This window comes from Marmota flaviventris, chromosome 16, assembly GCF_047511675.1.
Source record: "Marmota flaviventris isolate mMarFla1 chromosome 16, mMarFla1.hap1, whole genome shotgun sequence".
In the NCBI taxonomy this organism is placed as follows: domain Eukaryota; kingdom Metazoa; phylum Chordata; class Mammalia; order Rodentia; family Sciuridae; genus Marmota; species Marmota flaviventris.
The window spans coordinates 43,701,129-43,721,729 of record NC_092513.1 but is presented as its reverse complement, the minus strand read 5'-3'; positions in this window follow the sequence as shown (position 1 = coordinate 43,721,729).

The window sequence follows — 20,601 nt, the reverse complement described above, 5'->3', positions numbered from 1 at the left end:
AAACGTGTCTAATTTTCATCAGCTTATCAAATGTGGATCTAACGATAAATCTCAAAGCAGATCTCTAGTTTAGCAAATGGCCTATAGGGCTGTATTCCTGATATATTCCAAATCTCTTTTGTAAAAAAAAATAATAATAATAAGATCTTCATCAATAGAATGTTTGGGTGTTTTACACACACACACACACACACACACACACACAAGCAGTGGCTTTAAGAGCCGTGTAGTGACCATGAGAATGTACCTCACACATCTCCACATGCAGGGAGCATAATTTATTGATTGTCTCCACTTTTGTGCTCTAAATCCCAGCTGCACATTCTGAGTAAAGCCATGCTTCCATAGACTGCCACCAGCAGGTGACTGAGTAGCAGCAGGTGAAGGCACAGCCAGGATACTAAGGAAGTCCTTTTCTGATAAACCGTGGTCTCCTCTGAGGAGTGATTGGCTCAATACTGCCCCCTGCTGGGATTTCCTCAACACAAAACTGAAGGCTCCATACAATCTTTTCTCCCCCTTACTCTGCCATAATAGATCTCCATCGTGGTCCGATGGCTTCCCCCAAATTCCATGGTTCTGTCTCCATGTTCTTCCACTGACATTTTCCCTAACAAGTCTTTTTTCAGGTTTCATGTTTAATATCTGATCCTTTATATCTGATTCCCAGGGATCAGATATAGGACAGACTGGGTGGCTCCAACAATAAACACTTACTTCTCACAATTCTGGAGGCTGAGAGGTCTAATAAATATAAGTTAAATATATTTTGCTCTTAAAAAAATTTCTTGAGGTGCACACTATTTTTTAAAGTGTTGCCTATATTGAGGAAGAATACACTAGGAGATAATAGAGAAAGATAAATAGAAAAAATGGGGTACAAAAGAGGGATGGCAGAGAAACCTTATCAAAGCGAGGAGAAAAATAAGGAGGGTGAAAGCCAGATGTCTCCAAAGTGGGAGGTGGATGGAGGCAGACAGTGAAAAAGAAGATCAGATGGTGAATGTGGCGGAAAGAAAATATGACTCCCACGGTGTTCTCAGGCTTGATAATGCTTCCAGCTCCCTGCTTGTCCTGCACCCCAGGATGCTGAGGAAAAAGAGGTGGAACAGAGAGAAAATGTGCTGAAGAGAACAGATCCCTCACTTAACAGCAAGTCCTTCATCTGTGTGCATTCTCCCTGTGCTTCATCCTCACCCTGAATCAGAAATCTTCTCTAGCAGCAACAGTGTTTGTAATGTCAGATTTCAACAGGGGTAAAACTTCTGGCTAAAACATAGAGGGTTCTTAAAAACATCTAGCAAATTTCATGATTTGGCTATTTAACATCTGTTAAGACTGGTCCTGTACAAAATGCAGCATTGATAAATTAAGAGACAAGTTTCTTCCTCGTATAATAGTACCGTTGTTTACACGTAGTCCCTATCCTTGCCTTTAGACAGTGTTGATTTAGAAAATTTAAAATAATGACGTGTTTACCCATGGACCACTTCAACTAAAGCCACTATTTCTGTGAACTCTCTCATGTTTTAAAGTCATCTCGGCCAGTTTGTGCTATTGTAATAGGACAGGCTGGGTGGCTCCAACTACAAACACTTACTTCTCCACAATTCTGGAGGCTGGGAGGTCTAAGATCAAAGCATTGGTGAATGCAGTGTCACTCTTTCTGGTTTAAAGATAGCTATCTCTTTGAATCCTGCCCAGCCAAGAGAAAGAGATCATCTCTCCTATGCTCCTTCTTATGAGGACACTAATCTCAATCATATGTGTATTCACCCTTATGAGCTGACTGCCTCCCAAAGCCTCCACCTCCTAATGTCATCACATTGGGGTGCTATGCTGGGAATGTGTCCCTTAGAAGTTTACATGTCACAGTCTTAATTCCTTAATGTGTTAGTGTTGGGAGGTGAGGCCGAGAGAGTGATATTTGGGTAACAGTGTTGATGAACAATTGATGCCTTTCTCCTGTGAGTGAGTTCTCTCTCTAATGGGACTGGATTCGTTGCCATAAGAGGCAGTTGTTATAAGGCAAAGTCCACCTTCCTCTTCTTTCTGTGCCTCTTTGTCTTTCCACTTAATGCCATAAGTTGAAGAAGCTTATGTTTCAAAGCTGAGCAGATGCCAGCAACATGCTTTGACTTCCCAGCCTTCAGAATCATTAACCAAAATAGACCTCTACTTTTTTTTTTTTTACATAAATAGCCTAGTGTTAGGCATTCTGCTATAGCAACAGAAAACAAACTAAGGCAGAGGTTAAGATTTCAGCATAAACATTTTGGGAAAACACAAATATTCAGCGCTTAATAGTAGCCAAGAAGTCCTTTTGTTTAATCTCTTTTGCTTTATTTCTTTACCTTCTGTTGTTACAAAGAATCACCATTTTTCTTTCATTAGTATCAAATATTTTAACATTGCAAAGGATCATGGAGATAACCTCACTTATTCTCCATCATCGAAAGAGGTCTGTCTAATCAGTGGAGGAACAGGTCTATATAATATCTACCCACTCACCCAAGGGAACTTCAGTGGTCCATAAGAGAAAGATTCAGTGTATAGAGTCGCTAAAGATACAAAAATGGGGTTTCTCTTTTTTATGTCCTCTGGCTAGCCACCTATTATAGCAATGGGGCAAGCTTTAAATTCCGAAGCCCCTCCCTCTACTCTTTTGAGGGAGCCAACATACAATGAATGAAACTTTGCAAGGTAGTGTTGTTATTGTCTTCATTAATTTTTGTTGATTAGACAAATGAGATTAAAAGAGATTAATTAATTTTCATGGCTATACCTGTTTAGTGCCAAAATTGATGGTTTTTAAACACAAATCCAGCTAATATCAAGATCCATTCTCTTTCTATGGCCAGCATCAATACTGTGCAGAGATGGGAAGATTTTATGCTTTCATATACAGCTGTGACTTATACCACAGGGTATGAGCTGTGTTCACTTGCTGAGGAATCCATCTTACAAAAAGTGGGAGATACACCACGAACAAAAGCCCAGCACTCCTGATGGATAGAGAGAGATGTATGGTGAACACCTTTCTTTAACTCACCTACAGTCAAGGAAGAACAGGTAAAGGCTGAACTAAAGGGGTGCCCTTTTTTACATCCCAAGGAAAGACAGCACAACATGATGAATTCTCCTAAGTCTCCATATTCTTTATTCTGTATTTTGGAAAAACTTTCTGTTTATAATTTGACAGACTTTCTGATTTGTTAGTTTTACTTCTTTTATCAATCCTTTCTACCTTTGAAAATGAACTCCAGAAGCAGCCTGTTGTGACTTGGATATGAGGTGTTTCCAAAAAATAGGTGTGAGAAAATGTGGGAATGTTCAGAGATGAAATAATTAGATTATGAGAGGTGTAAACTAATCACTGGATTAACCAATCATTGGATTAAACCGCATAGGGTGTGGTTGGAGGAAGTAGGTCACTGGGGGCATGTTCTCAGGAACTATATTATCCCTGGCTCCTTGGACTCAAGCTCTCTCTGCTCCCTTGATGCTGTGAACTGAGCCGCTTCCCTTTACCACATCCTTCCACCATAATGTACCCCTTCACCTTAGGCCCAGAGCTGAGTTGGCCCACCGTGGACTGAACCTCTGAAACTGTGAACCAAATGATTTTTTTCTCCTCTAAGTTGTTCTTGTCAGTTTTTTTTTTAATTTTAAATTTTTTTTGTCACAATGATGAAAACCTGACTAACACATAGCCCAAGATGAAGCAAAGAATAATAACAAAGAAAAACATGTACAAAGGGTTTTGTTGCCACAAATGTCCATCTCTAGTGTTTTTAATTTGTCGATTTGTTTTGATCAAAAGTCCACTCAATAGGAACATAATTTATATGCTATTGCCTGCATGAAAATATAATTATTCACTGTCTTATTACTAAATTGCAATTTGTCTTATTTTTAGAAATTTGAAGGGAAATATAATTAAGTATTGGATATAGTTTTTCTTTTCCAGTCAGAAGTGTCATAATAACTCCTTTGTATATAATACTTCATAATTGCTAAAGTACTTTTGTTTGTATCATTTGATTTAATCTTCATATTTACCTATCCTGGAATTAAATTAGGTTGTAACTAAGGATATGACAGGAAGGGTTCTATGTCACCAAATTTCTGTAGATTCTGCTATGCACTCCTTTCTCCTTGGTTAACTATTGGGTTTTTAGGAATCTGCACATATCTCCTAATTTCTAGACATGGTCCACAGGTCCCAAACTAAACTTGCATTCAGTTATGTCCAAAGTTCTGCATTTTACTCTTTCTGCCAGTCCCAGGAACTTGGTGGCATGGAGAGCCATCATCTAATGTGCCATGAGGATGCTTATGCAAGTTGCTTAATATTTAAAGCCTGAAAAATAATTACTCCATATTAGTAGATTTTTTTGTTGTTGTTATCCCCTGTGATCTAGGAGCAAATCACTTTATTAGGAAATCATTAGAACATAATTTGCTCCTATAGGCAGCTGACATCGATTTTCATTTCTTATAATGAAACTGCAAGTTCTCATGATATATTATTATTGTAAATAGTATGCTGCCAGATATCGATTCAAAATTTTCATTAACCTTAACACCTGTGCCTTTCTTAAAAATGTGTGTTTATCAAGGGTATGACACATTTAGACCACTTTTACCCTATTTATACAGCAAGTAGTCTCTCTAAAGACATACTGAGAGGAATATCAAAAAAATTTCCATAACTGTTTCCCTTTGTGTTGCCCTGTTTCTATTCTTAAAAGGTACAAAACCCAGCTGAATTTGTTTGGTCAATTCTTAATGAGTTTCTTACTGGTAGAAAACACAATTGAAGCAAAAAAAACAGAGAGTCTCAGAAGGTCAGAATAAGCTGGGAAGTATGTGATTATGCTAGAAGAAAGGCTAAGAATGATGACTTTTTAAGGGACAAGGATGCACAGAGATTCAGGCTTAAACTTTCTCTTAGAATCTTTGTCTTAGCACCAAAGTCGTGCCTTAAAAGGCAAATGTGTGTTGTTGTTCCAACTTGACATATACCAAAATTTTACCTACCCAGGGTTTCCAGGATACTTTGTCCTTGGTAATGAATATAACTTTTAGAAACCTGAATATAAGAACCAGTTCTGATGCTGATGGGAGGGATTCAATTATCTACCCCCAAGTGACTTGAGAAATAGGAATCTGAAGAGCAAAAGAAATGTTTATTATTTCAACCTAAAATTGCTAAGTGTGTGGGCATGATAAGTTCAGACAGAGTGGTAAGTTGTCTGTACTGTTTTAAAAGGAATAATTTAAGGTTAAAAGATCATTTTGTATGCACCCCTTTTCTTCATTGCTCACGGTTTCATTTGACTATGGTGAAATTAAAATTGATTCAGTTTCCCCCTTAATAACAGAGCACATGAGGGAGGAAAACAGGCCTTTTAAAATATCTGATCATCTCAGTTACTTAGGATTCAGCTAGTGTCCTGCTTTGGAAAACCTTGATATTCAGCAGAGAGTTCTTTGGCATGATATTAAAACTCCTTTTACCCTCCTACAGGCCCATTTAATTTATATTTTATCACTTGTTTAGAGGACCATGAGTCCATTACAAGAAGATTTTTTCCCATAATATAAAGCTGATTTTTAATGCCTTTTTGTGCGTAAGAAAGCCATGCACAGGGTGGTTATGAATATAATATTTTGTGATTCTCAGATTCTAGATTATAGAAGAAAACTTAAATATTTTTCATCCAATTATCTCCTTCTGTAGATAAAGAAAAATAAGCTAAATGATGTGCATCCAATAGCTCTTGGCTGAGCTAGAACTAAAATTTAAGTTTCTTTACTCTGAAATAATATCCACTGTTTATGCTGTCCCAGAAATTTAACTCCTGAAAAGAGACTTCCAAGAAAGGAAAACTGTACTTTTCCCTTGGAAATTCCTCTCTGGCAAACTTTTTTCCTGCCCTGGTCTCCAGTGCCTGACAGTTCCCAAGTGACAAAAGTATTATTGCTGCCTCACTTTGGGAGCTGTCATACAGAGGTTCTTACATTAAAACTCACCTGAAGACTTTTTAAAGAAGCCAGAAAAGGGTCTCCATTTCTGTCTATAATGGAATAGATGGTATTGAACTTACCCTAAGTAACTCTGACTAATCACAAAACTGGAAAAAATAGGAGGCAATTGTTTTCATGCATTGGAGTCAGAGATTGTGGTCAGCTGCCACCAGGCTGAACGCTGGGCAGAAATACCAGAGGCTGTGAACTGCTGGGAGAAGTTAGAGGTCTGACCCAGCAAGGGAGGTGCTGAATCTTGTTCCAACAGCTAGCAAAATTGCTGTGTATTCTATTGAATCCATTAGGTTTTGTTTTATTTTTAGTTAGAATAGATACGTCTATGGTGCTATATTTTCTTTGTTATAAATTATGATCAGTGCATGATCCTTACTCTTATTACATAGCCTTTCTGTGTCTCCAGTGAATGCTTAGGACTGAGAAAACTACATGAAGTCATAGTTTTACTGATTAACACGAAAATATTAGGAGTAGTTACAGAAAAAACACAAAAACACATGTCATATACAAACAATGATATGAATGATGGCTTATTTCATTTTGAAACAATAGCATCCAGGAGCCTATAAAATAATATATTTAAGGTGGTGAAAAAAGGAAAGAAAACTGTATATTTCTATATGATAGTTTATGAAGAAATATTCATATTGAATGATAGTTTAATGAAGAAATATTCTGTTAAATAACAGGTAGGAAAACTTTTGCCAGCCTATGTGCAATATAGAAAATGCTGAAGTAAAGTTTTTAGACAGAATGTTTAAAACAGAAGAATCTGGTAATTAACAAAAAAATTAAGAGCATTAAAAGTGGTCAATATGTCAGTAAATAAAAAGAATAATCTTTATTTCTATAAAAGTTAAAAGAGCATTTAAAGCCAAAAAACTCACATTATTTATTTGTGAAAACTATAATGTATATAGAAATGAAATATATGACAACAATAGGAAAAAAAAGATGGGAAATAGATGGAATTATTCTTTTATGAAGTTCTTATATTTTACACAAACTAGCATAATATTATGCTTAAGCAGACAATGAAATGTTAAGCTTGCATATCATCATTCCTAAACTGCACTAAAACTATATAAAGAAATACATTGGAAAAGACAATGGAGATCAACACAATATAATACTAAAAATTTATATACTAAGTCAAAAGATGTAAACATAGAGGAACAAAGACACCAAAAAAGAGACTGAACAAATTCCAAACAAATTAACTTTGGTAAAATTAACCCAACCACTTCCACAATTACAAATTCAACAATTAAAGTAGATGGAGTAAGTCCTCCAATTGAAAAATCAATATCTAATCTTATGCTGTCTATAAAGAATATAATTTACTGACATCGATAGGCTGAAAGTAAAAGAACAGAAAAGATATAGAATCCAATTATTAAACATAAGGAAGTTGACATGTTTGCTTTAGTGTCAGAAAAATTAGATTTTAAGAAAATAAATGTAACTGGCATTAAAAATATTTCATTTTGAATAAAATGAGCAAATCACTAGGAAGACATTGATAAGTAAATGTTCATGTATCCATACTGGAGCTATGAAATACATGAAGTAAAAAGTGATAGAACTAATGGGAGAAATAAAGATATCCATAATTATGACTAGAGGATTTATAGCTTCTTCTCCAGTAATTAAAACTTCCCCCAGTACCAAAGACTATAGAACCTTGGAACAACACAAGAACCAAACCTGACCTAATGGACATTTATAGCTTTATGCCCAACAACCACTGGGTATACATTCTGTTAAGTTTGCAGGGAACAACCTTAAAAAAGAATACACATAAATAAGTAACATTGAGTTCAAATGCTTTAAATCCTACAAAATATTTCCCCCAAATAAACGATAATATTAGAAAATAATAAATTATCTAGAAAATTCCTACATTTCAAAGCAAAACAGGAAGCTTCAAAATAACTCAAAAAAAAAAAAGAAGATATAGTAAGAGAAATTAGAAGACACTTTGAACTAAGTGGCAATGAAGATACAACATACAAAATTTGTGGGATCTAGCTAAGACAATACTGAAAAGGAATAATTTGCAATAAATGCATATAATAAAAAATTCTTTTAAAACAAGAATCTAAGTTTCTACATAAAGACTCTAGATAAAGAAGAGTAGATGAAACCTAAATAAGTTAAAAGAAGTTAATAACAAGGGGAGGAGCAGAAATTAAAAACAAAGAAAAAGTCTTTAAAATCATAGTATTTTTTGAATAGATTAAATTCTTTGCATTATTTAAAAGAAAAATTAGAAAATACTAATTAAGAGTAATACTATAGAACTCAATAAAATAATCAATAATTTAGACTTAACAGACATATATAGAATATCCTATCCAACAACGAACAAATACACTTTTTTCTCAGAAGCACATGGATCTTTCTCCAAAATAGACCATATGTTATGCCACAAAGCAAGTCTTGGTAAATACAAAAAAATAGAGATATTACCCTGCATTCTATCTTACCATAACAGAATGAAATTAGATGTCAATTATAAAATAAAAAATAGAAGCTACTCCAAAACCTGAAGACTAAATAATATGCTACTGAATGAAGCACAGATAACAGAAGACATGAGGGAGGAAATTAAAAAAAAAATTCTTAGTGGTAAATGAGAACTCTGATAAAACATATCAAAATCTCTGGGATACTATGAAGGCAGTGCTAAGAGGAAAGTTTATTGCATTAATCTCACTAATTCAAAGAAATAAAAGTCAACAAATAAACAACCTGACATTACATCTCAAAGTCCTAGAAAAAGAAGAACAAACCAACACCAAACGTAGTAGAATACAGAAAATAATTAAAATCAGGGCTGAAATCAATGAAATTGAAACAAAAGAAACAATTCAAAAATTGACAAAACAAAAAGCTGGTTCTTTGAAAAAACAAATAATTGACAAACCTTTAGCTGAAAAGGAGAAAAAAATTCAAATTACTAAAATTTGCGATGAAAAAGGAAATATCATGACAGACACTGTTGAAATACAAACGACAATTAGAAACTATTTTGAAAATTTATACTCCAGTAAATAGAAAACTTCAAAGACACTGACAAATTTCTAGAAGTATATGGTCAACCCAAACTAAACCAGGAGGACATACACAATTTAAACAGATCAATTTCAAGCAAGGAATTAGAAGATGCCATCAAAAGCCTACCAACCAAGAAAAGCCCGGGACCAGATGGATTCTCAGCTGAGTTCTACAAGACCTACAAAGAAGAATTAATGCCAATATTCCTCAAATTATTCCATGAAATAGAAAAGGAGGGAATTCTTCCAAACTCATTCTATGAGGCTAGTATCATCCTGAAATCAAAACCAGACAAAGACACATCAAGGAAAGAAAACTTCAGACAAATATTCCTGATGAACATAAATGCAAAAATTCTCAATGAAATTCTGGTAAATTTCATACAAAAACATATTTAAAAATTGTTCACCATGATCATGGGGGGTTCATTCCAGGGATGCCAGGTTGGTTCAACAAACGGAAATCAATAAATGTAATTCATCACATCAATAGACTTAAAGAATCATATGATTATATCAGTTGATGAAGAGAAAGCATTTGAAAAAAGACAGCATCCCTTCACGTTCAAAACACTAAAACAACTAGAGATAGTAGGAACATACCTCAACATTGTAAAAGCTATCTATGCTAAACCCACGGCCAACATCATTCTAAATGGAGAAAAATTAGAAGCATTCCCTCTAAAACCTGGACCAAAACAGGGAATACCCTCTTTTACCACTTCTATTCCACATAGTTCTTGAAATTTTAGCCAGAGCAATTAGACTGATGAAGAAATTAAAGGGATATGAATAGGAAAAGAAGAACTCAAAACAATCAATTTTTGCCTACAACATGATTCTATCCTTCGAGGATCCAAAAATTCCACCAAAAAACTTCTAGAATTAATAAATGAATTCAGCAAAGTAGAAGATATAAAATCAATACCCATAAACCAAATGAATTTCTGTATATCAGTGATGAATCCTCTGGGAGAAGTTAGGAAAACAACCCCATTCACAATAGCCTCAAAAAAATTGAGAATTAATTTAACAAAAGAGGTGAAAGGCCTTTACAATGAAAACTACAGAACACTAAAGAAAGAAATTGAAGGTAGGAAGATCTCCAATGATCCTGGATAGGCAGAATTAATATTGTCAAAATTACCGTATTATCCAAAGCATTATACAAACTCAATGTGATTCTAGGTAAAATCTCAACATTATTCCTTGTAGTTATATAAAAAGCAATCATGAAATTCATTTGGAAAAATAAGAGACTCAGAATAGCTAAAGCAATCCTTAGCAAGAAGAGTGAAGCAGGTGGCATCATAAAACTAGAACTTAAACTATACTACAAAGCTATAGTAACAAAAATGGCGTGGTATTGGCACCAAAATAGACATGTAGACCAATGGTACGGAATAAAAAACACAGAGACAAACCCACATAAATACAATTATCTCATACTAGACAAAAATGCCAAAAACACATACTGGAGAAAAGATAACCTCTTCAACAAATGGTGCTGGGAAAACTGGAAATCTATATTCAGGAAAATGAAAATAAAACCCTATCTCTCAACATACACAAAACTCAACTCAAAGTGGATCGAGGACCTAGCAATTAGGCCAGAGACCTTACACCTAATAGAAGAAAAAGTAGGCCCCCAAATCTTCATTGTGTCGAATTAGGCACCAACTTCCTAAACAAGACTCCTAAAGCATAAGAATTAAAATCAAGAATCAACAAATGGGATGGATTCAAACTAAAAATCTTCTTCTCAGCAAAAGAAACAATCAATGAGGTGAACAGAAAGCTTACATTTTGGCGGCAAATTTTTGTGACACCCACGTCAGATAGAGCAATAATCTCCAGAATATAGAAAGAAATCAAAAAACACCAAACAAACAACTCAATAAATGGGCTAAGGAGGTGAATAGACACTTCTCAGAAGAAGATATATAATTTATCAACAAATACATGAAATAATGTTTAACATCTCTAGTAATTAGAGAAATGCAAATCAAAACTACTCTAAGATTTCATTTCCTGTCAAAATGGCAGCTATCAAGAATACAAAGAACAAAACGTGTTGGTAAAGTAGGGGAAAAGGCACACTCATACTTTGCTGGTGGGACTGCAAATTGGTCCAACCAATCTGGAAAGCAGTATGGAGATTCCTTAGAAAACTTGGAATGGAACCACCTTTTGACCCAACTATCCCACTCTTTGGTCTTTACCCAAAGGACTTAAAAACATCATACTACAGTGATGCAGCCATATGAACGTTTATAACAGAACAATTCACAATAGTCAAATTGTGGAACCAATCTAGATGCTCTTCAATAGATGAATAGACAAAGAAACTATGGTATATATACACAACGTGGTATTAATCAGCAATAAAAGAGAATAAAATTATGGCATTGCAGGTAAATGAATGGCGTTTGAGGATATCATGCTAAGCAAAGTAAGCTAATCCCCAAAAGACCAAAGACCAAATTTTTTCTCTGGTAAGTGGATACTAATCCATAATGGGGACTGGGGCATGAAATGAGTGGAAGAAATTTTGATGGGAGAAAGGGAAGGAGGTAGGTAGAATAGGGGTAGAAGAGATAGTAGAATGAGACAGTCATTATTACCCTAGATACATGTATGACTGCATGAATGGTGTGACACTACTTTGGGTAAAACCAAGGAAGTGAAAAATTCTGCTCCATTTGTGCATTCTGCTGTCATCTAAAACTGATTAGAATAAATAAATAAACAATTTTTAAAGAATACTAATTAAAAATATAAATATTAATATAAATTCTATAGACATTAAAATGATAGAAGGATATAATGAAATATTTTATGCCAATATATTCAGTAATTTAGGCGAAATGGAAAAATTTCATTGAAGAACAGATCTAATCAAATTTGGTACTTACAAAAAAAGAAAAACAAAGAGGTGTGTGTGTGTGTATATATAAAAATATTTACTTTATAAAAATAAATAGCTAACCATCTTAAAAAGAAAACTCCAGGTCTTGATGGTTTCACTAGCAAACTTTTTCAACTACATAAAGTAGAAATAATACTAATGTTTTAAATAGATGTGGAGGGAGCACCTCTCAACACATTTTAAGACCATCACAATTATAGACCAATATTATTCAGCACATAGATTCAAAAGTTATTAGCACAATATTCTTAGGTTGAAAATTATGTAAAAATGGGTTATTTATTGTGTTTGACAATTGTCACAGGAATGCAAAAGCAGTTTGATATTTAAACATTCACTGACATATTTCATCATGTTAACAGCAAAAGGTACTATAATAACCTTAACAGGTATAGAAAAAAGATTTGATGAAATTTAGCAATTATTCCTGAAAAGAAAGAAACGTTGGAGAGGAATTTACCAATCGTATGGAGCCTATCTATGAAACATATATAGTTAAAAACACACTAAATGATGAAATACTTACCACTGCCTAACTAAAGTTAATGATAAGGAATATAATTTTCAACACTTTTATTCAACATTGTACCGCATCTTCCAGCTGGTAAAATTAGGAAAGAGAAGGAAGGGGAAGGGATAAAGAAAAAGAAATTCTGATTTTTCTTTTTAAACTTATAGATGATATTGTTTACATTGGAAATCCTAAGGAATCAATAAAAATGAACTAAATCTAATAAGCGACATGAGTAAAGTTGTATGATACAATATCTAAGATTAATCTATGTCTCTATTCTGAAAAAAAGTTATTGGAAAATGAAGATTAAAATACCAATTACTCTAGTACTCAAAAACAAAATAATTTAGAATAAATTAGCAAAGGATCTATAAAACCTCTATACTGAAAACTAAAAATATTACTGAGAAATATGGAGACCTAAACACATGGAGAGATATGTTAAGTTCATGGATAGATACACATAATATTGTTAAGGTACAAATTTTCTCAAATCAATCTATAAATGCATGTAATTTCAATCAATCAAGGGAATTCTAAATCTATTTCAAATTTTTATAGGGAGTAATAAATATTCAATACAATCTTGAAAAAGGAAAATTCAGTTGGACTACTTATACTACCAAATATTAATATGTACTATAAAACTGAAATTATTAGGATAGTGTGTCAAGGGCAGAAAGATTAGCAGACCAAACTAGAGTTCACAGTCCCACTTGACTTTCAGTAAATGTTTCAAAGCTATTCAGTGGAGGAAACAGTCATTTCAGTAAATGATAATGAAATCCTTACATGAAAAATTAAATGTGCAAAAAATTAGACTTAACCTCTTTCTTATGCCATAAGCCAGAGGTTGGCAAATGTTTTCTTTTAAAGGTGTTGTATTAATGTAAATGTTTTAAACATTTTGGACCAAATGATCTCTGTCAGAACCATTGGGTTCTGTCATTGTAGTGCAAAAGCAGGTAGAGATAATAGATATTTACATGAGTGAAACTGTCAACACTTGTGATTAGAAAGAAAAGTAAGATGGATCTCATCTTGACATTTTAACACTGGAACAGTCAAGTTTCTAGGAAAAAAACAGTATATTCCTGAAACCTTGAGATAAGCAAAGATTTTTGAATGGAGCACAAAAAGCTCTAATTATGAGAGGAGAAAAACGTAACATCAATTGGACCTCTTCAAAATTTAAAACCTGCTTATCAAAAGACACTAAAAATAAAACAATAAAAAGGACAATACACAACTGGGGGGGGCAATTCTTAGCTAAAATTCAGAACACTGGCTACACAAAAGAGAAGCACCATTTGTAAACATTGCCAGTACTTAAAGGTACTCAGTCATACACCTGACCTCTGTGCATTGCACTACATGCAAAAAAAGTGATATAGCACACTGAGTTTCAGCTTCCAAATGAAAAAACATCACTAGTTCCACAGCTCTCTTTGCCTACTCCTTCCTCCAACTCTGATTTGCTGGCTAGGAAACACTCACACCCCAGGGCAAGAGAAGATGGATGAAGAAGGAAGAGAATCCATCCCTCCTCTGACCTTTCTGTTCTATTTGGGCCCTCAACAAATGGTAGGATAAACACCCATGTCACTGAGGATGGATTTCTTTACTCAGTCTACTGACTTAAATGCTAATCTCATCCAGAAACACTCTCAGACACACCCATAAACAATGTTTGACCAGCTAGCTGGGCATCAATTAGCCTAGTCTAGTTGCCACATAAAATTAAACATCACATCAACAAAATACAATTTTTTTAACGTTACTAATTTTATTCATTACCACATGTATGGATTTTCTCATTAACACTGTTATTTTCTGAAGTGAGAATATTAATAGGAATAAAGCTACTTTTCTACCAAATGCACCCTTCACTATATAATTATTAATACAACTCAGAAAGTCAATTGCTCATATTCTAATGATTTATTTTCTGATGAAATTCTTTAGCCATAAAGGTATTGCAAAACCTTAATGCTCTATGTATGCCAACAGGTGATATGATGACAGGGAGAGGTTAGCTCAAGAAAAACAATGATCCAGGCTACCATTATTCACACAATTTAACTGTACACAAAACATTTTATAAAGAATTTTTTAGAAATTCTTAATAAAAGCATAAGGCTTCATCATTAGTTCATAATTGCAAATGCTTAACAAAGAAATCTGAGAGCTTATGCATCTTCTTTTCTATAAAAACATTCCACACTTCTTTCATTTTTTTAAAAAAAAATAGCTATGAAGCATTCACACAACCAAGTCCTAGTTCTCATAGAAAAATTTAAAAATTTTTTCATAACATTGAGAATTTTTTCTGAACTTTTACCCAATACTCTTGAGGCTTATGTAAACTAATTAAAATATATTGCCTCCAAAAAGATTTATGTTAAGAATTCTGTCATATTAAAAGACAGAACTGAGTCAACCCAAAATAAATTGGACAGAATCAATTGAAGATCACAGAAATATTTCCTCTAGGAGTGAAAGTCAAGGATGAGTAACTGAGTTCAGAAATGGTGGAAACACCATCCGAAGAGCAAGGAAAAAGTAACAGGAAGGGAATTAACTCGAATAAAAATGCACTGATCTGACAGAGAGATGGACAGACAGATGGAGAAAGACCTGTTTGCTTTCTTCTCTTAGACAATTAATTTCTTGTACACAGTAATGAATGGAAAGAAAAGAAAAATCATCAGAAGCATCAAAATCAGCACCAGAAGCCCTAAATAAAGCATGAAAACTAAAATGTCATCTCACCCCTTGGCAAGTTTTAGATTTCCTTAACATATGAGCTTCAACCCCGTTGACATTAATGGGAATTATATGTGCCTCTAGAGAAAAGGAATCACCCAATTATGAGAACTGCATAACTAACCACCGTGAATCACTGGAAATGTTCCTGGGAGCCAGGTTCATGGCCAGAAGCCTTGCAGAGGCCTGAGGAATGAATGAATCCCAACTTTGTATAAGGCTATCTGTCAGGAAAACTGGGTGTGGGGGGATAGTTGTAAAACTATAAAGTTTTACCTACAAAGAGAGTCTAAGTAGGTTTGTCACTACTCTGAATATGGTTTCTAACCCTATCAAACTAAGAAGTCATTTTAAACTATGGGAAGACACCACAGGAAAAATAGCTATCTTCTTAGGCCCCTGTAACAAAATTGAACTCTTCTCATGAGCAGCTTTAAAACATTCAAGCAGTCAGCAAATATTATTTGTTTACATAAATTCCAAGTATAATTCCAAGTATGATAAATTCCATGTAGTTTTTTTTTGTGTGTGTGTTTTCATTTTAGTAAGGTTGATAGCTTTCCCAGGATCCTAAGTGCAATAATTAAGAGTCCACCTAAAGTGGTAAGATTCAAAGCTGTCATTGTATAGGAGAAGTCATTCACAGTATTTCAAACTCATGAAGAAACCTCTTGCTTAAACAGATATTCTCTTTTCTGGGTTTAAACATCAATTACATTCCAATTTTCTGTCTCATCTTAAAATGTAAACATCTCCCAAGGAAGTATTTCCTGCTTTATCAGTCATTTGTAACTCACTGAAGCTTGTGTGTAATATACTTTCCTGAAATTCTCTCTTCAGTGATCCTGGCCCCTTCAGTGCTGTGGCAGAAGAAAGAGACCTCTGTATGGAAGGTAAATAACAATGATTAAAATGTGCATGTCACAATCATTGTATAAATGACCATGGATTTCTTCAAAAATACACAAAAAACAAGACAATTGACAACATAAGTGGTCTTGTGATTATTAAAGAAATTAAATTGTAAATTAAAAATCTCCTAAAAAGGAATTTCCAGACCCAGATGGCATCAAAAACATAAAGGAGAATTAACATCAGGTTTATGCAACCTTTTCCAGAAATAGAACTAAACACTTCCCAGATCATATTATGAGGTTAGTATTAGGTTGATACTGAAATAAAAGATGGTAAAAAAAGAAAAGAAGAAATAAAGAAAAAGAAAGCTACAGATTTATCTCTAGTGCATTTAGATGCAAAAATTCTCAACTAAATATTAGCAAATCAAATCCAGTCACATGTGAAAAGAATTATACACAAAAATCAGGCAGGATTTATTCCAGGTATGCAAGGCTGATCCAACATTCAAAAATCAATTAATGTAATCCACCATATCAATAAGCTAAAGGAAAAAAAATTCATATACTCATACTAATTGATGCGGAAAAAGTATTTGACAAAATCCAACACTCATTCATACTTAAAAAAAAACAACCACAACCCTCAAAACTAGAAATGGAGGAGAACTTCCTCAAATGAAGAGAAAAAAAATATGCAAAACCCTTGCAATTAATATACGCAATAGGGAAAGACTAAATGTTTTTCCAAAGTTGGTAGGAAGAGGAGGGTGTCTGTTCTCACTACTCTTATTCAGAAAATCTAAGAAGTTCTAGACATTGCAACATGAAAAGGGGATCTGTTTGGAAAGGAAGAAACAAAACTGTTGCTCTTTGCAGACAACATGATTATCCATGCCAGGAAATCCCAAGGAATGTACAAAACAATGCACAGAACTAAAACATTAAGATTAGCATAAAAAAGATAAATAAAGGGCATTTATATAAGCTAACAAAGAACATTCAGAAACTGAAATTAAAATTTACAATTTCTGTAAAAATATTTCAGGGGGAAGTGCTGGGGAGCTAAATTGGCCAACTTATATTGTTATATTGTGAGCATGAACCAATATGCAACATCAAATCCCATCATTATGTACAACTATAATACACCAATAAAAATATGGAAAAATAAAATATTTTAGTATGAATGTAACAAAACATACTAAAATATGAGTTCCAAGAAGTACAAAATTCTGATGAAAGACATCAAAAACCCCAATACATGGAAACTCATACAATGTTCATGAATTAGAAGATTTAACATGGTAATGATGTTTACTTTCTCAAAATTTATCTGTAGATTGATTGAAATTTCTATCAATTTCCAAGCTGCTTTACACAGATGTTGGCAAAATCTAAAAGTTATATATAAGAGTACTGGTGCTAGAATAGCTCAATTTTGAAGTATAAGAACAAAGTGATAAATATAACACTACCTGATGAAAAAGCAGATTATGCCGCTATAGAAATTGAGACCTAACATAGACACATTGAGCAATGCTTCAGATTAGAGAACTCAGAAGTAGACCCACAAAAATATGATAAAGGATTTTTGTTCAGAGGCCCAAAAGGAACTCATTTTAGGTGAGTAGGCTTGCTTGTCAATAAATGATGCTGGAGCAATCACACATGCATAGGCAAAAGAAAAATGAAAAAAAAAACTTGAAGTGAAACCTCATATCTTATAAAAAATTAACTCAAAATAGATTACATGCTAAATATGAAACATAAGCTCTCTGAAAGAAAAAAAATATATATAAGGCAATGCTTCAGGACCAGTGTTAAGGAAAATTCTTAATACCTAAAGCATGACCCATAAAAGTAACAATTCATAAAGTGAACTTCATTAAAATTAAAAACTTTGGCTATATAAAGCGCTCTGTTATGCAGATAAAAAGACAAGCAAAAACCACATATCTCACCAAGGAATTGTATCTAGTTTATAAAGAACTGTCAAAGCTCAACAGTTAAAATTTTTAATTAGAAACTGGGCAAGAGGCATACACAGAAATTTCTTAAAAGATTGTATAAATGACAATTAAGCACATGGAAAATATGTTCAACATCACTAGCCATTAGAGAAATGCAAGTTAAAACCAAAATGAGATATCACTCTACATTTATTAGAATGACCAAAATAAAAGCAGTAATAATACCAAATGCTGGTAAGGATGCAGAGAAATCAAATCCCACACATTCTCGTAGGATGATAAAATGGTAAAGACATTCTGGAAAAATATCTGGCAGGTTTTTTTTTAACAAAGATAAATATGTGCTTTGAATGTTTACCAAAGTCCAGCAATTTAATTCATGGGTATTTAACACAGAGAAATTAAACCCATGTTCACACAAAACTATGTTCACAAATGTCAATGGTAGCTTTATCTGTAACAGCCCTAATCTGGAAACAATGCAAATATCCTTCATAGCATGAATGGTTAAGCAAATTGTGCTAAAACCATACTATAGAATACTATTCAGTAGTAAAAGATACAAACTAAAAACACACATTTGTCAGGATCTCAAAGAAATTAGAGGGAAAAAAACAAATCTCAAAAGTTTCCTTACTGTGTGCTATAGCACTCTTTTTTTAAAAAAAGAGAGAGAGAGGGAGAATCTTTTAATATTTATTTTTTAGTTTTTGGCGGACACAACATCTTTGTTTGTATGTGGTGCTGAGGATCGAACCTGGGCCGCACGCATACCAGGCGAGCGCGCTACCGCTTGAGCCACATCCCCAACCCTATAGCACTCTTCAAAGGAGAACATTTTAGAGACAGATAACAGAGTGTTGGTTCCCAGGGACTTGGAAGAGAGTTAGGGAGAGGGAAAATGTGTCTATAAAGAAAAACATGAGGATCTTTGTGATGGAACTGTCCTGTGTCTTGACTATGGTGTTGGTCACACAAATGTAAGAATACAATAATGCTGCATATAACAAAATACACACAAATTTATTAGTGCATGTAAAACTGCATGTGAAATCTGAGTAAGGTCAGTAAATTTTAAAAAGGCAAAAAAGAGAGTTAAAAAAGACCATGAATTTCAGGGAAGAACATAGGACTGGGGCTGTGGTTCAGTGGCAGAGATATTGCCTAGCATGTGTGAGGCTCTGGGTTTGATTAGAGCAGATTATGCTAAGTGAAGCTAGCCAATCCTTAAAAAACAAGTGCCAAATGTCTTCCTTGATTTAAGGAGAGCAACTAAGAACTGAGCAGGGAGGAAGAGCATGAGAAGAAGATTAACATTAAACAGGGACGAGAGGTGGGAGGGAAAGGGAGAGAGAAGGGAAAATGCATGGAAACGGAAGGAAACCCTCAGGGTTATACAAAATCACATATAAGAGGTTGTGAGGGGAAAGGGTGGGGGGAAACAAGGGAGAGAACTGAACAACAGCAGATGAGGTAGAGAGGGAAGATGGGAGGGGAGGGGAGGGGGGATAGTAGGGGATAGGAAAGGCAGCAGAATACAACAGTCACAAATATGGCATTATGTAAAAATGTGAATGTGTAACTGATGTGATTCTACAATTTGTATTTGGGGTAAAAATGGGAGTTCATAACTCACTTGAATCAAATGTATGAAAGATGATATGTCATGAGCTTTGTAATGTTTTGAACAACCAATAAAAAAGCACAATATACAAATAAATAAAATAAAGTCCATCTACAACTAAAAAAATTAAAAAGAACATTCTGAGACATTATTTTTGTCAGTAGCAGCTATCACGACATTGTTTGTACAATAGCATCAATTCACAGAGATGTATTAGCCTGTAAGACCCAGTCAGTTGCCCAGTCATGACAAAACTTCTTCTAGAGTTGAAAACTTGCATTTTCAACTATAACTGTCTTTGTTACCTGAGACACTCTTTCTCAATTGTTTCCAGTTCCACCAGTTTGAAATTTAGAGGAAGTTGGGATACAGACATAACAGTGGGTTAGTGGAGAGAAAGAAAGAGACTTTACTCTCCAGAAACAAAATATATACCCCATGCCCCCAATGAGCCACTTCCTCTAGCTACACCCCACCTGCCTCCAGTTACCACTCAGTTATTCCCATCAGGGATTAATTCACTAATTAGGTTGAGGTTATAACCTAATCATTTATCCTCCAAACCTTCTTGCATTGTCTCGCATGTGAGTTTTTCGGGGACACTCACATCCAGACTATAACAGCTATAATTTCAAGCTCTTGACAGTTCCTCTTGACAGTTCCTCATTAATAGTGATTCCTGAATTCCACCTATGTGAGCAAGACCTAGGTTATCAGTTCCTCATTCCATCCTCCAAGTGTTTTTGAACTCTCTATAGAGTCTTACATGTGTCCATTAATGCTTCTCTTATTTTCTCCCTTACTCCAGCTCCCCTGATTGAACTCTACCTC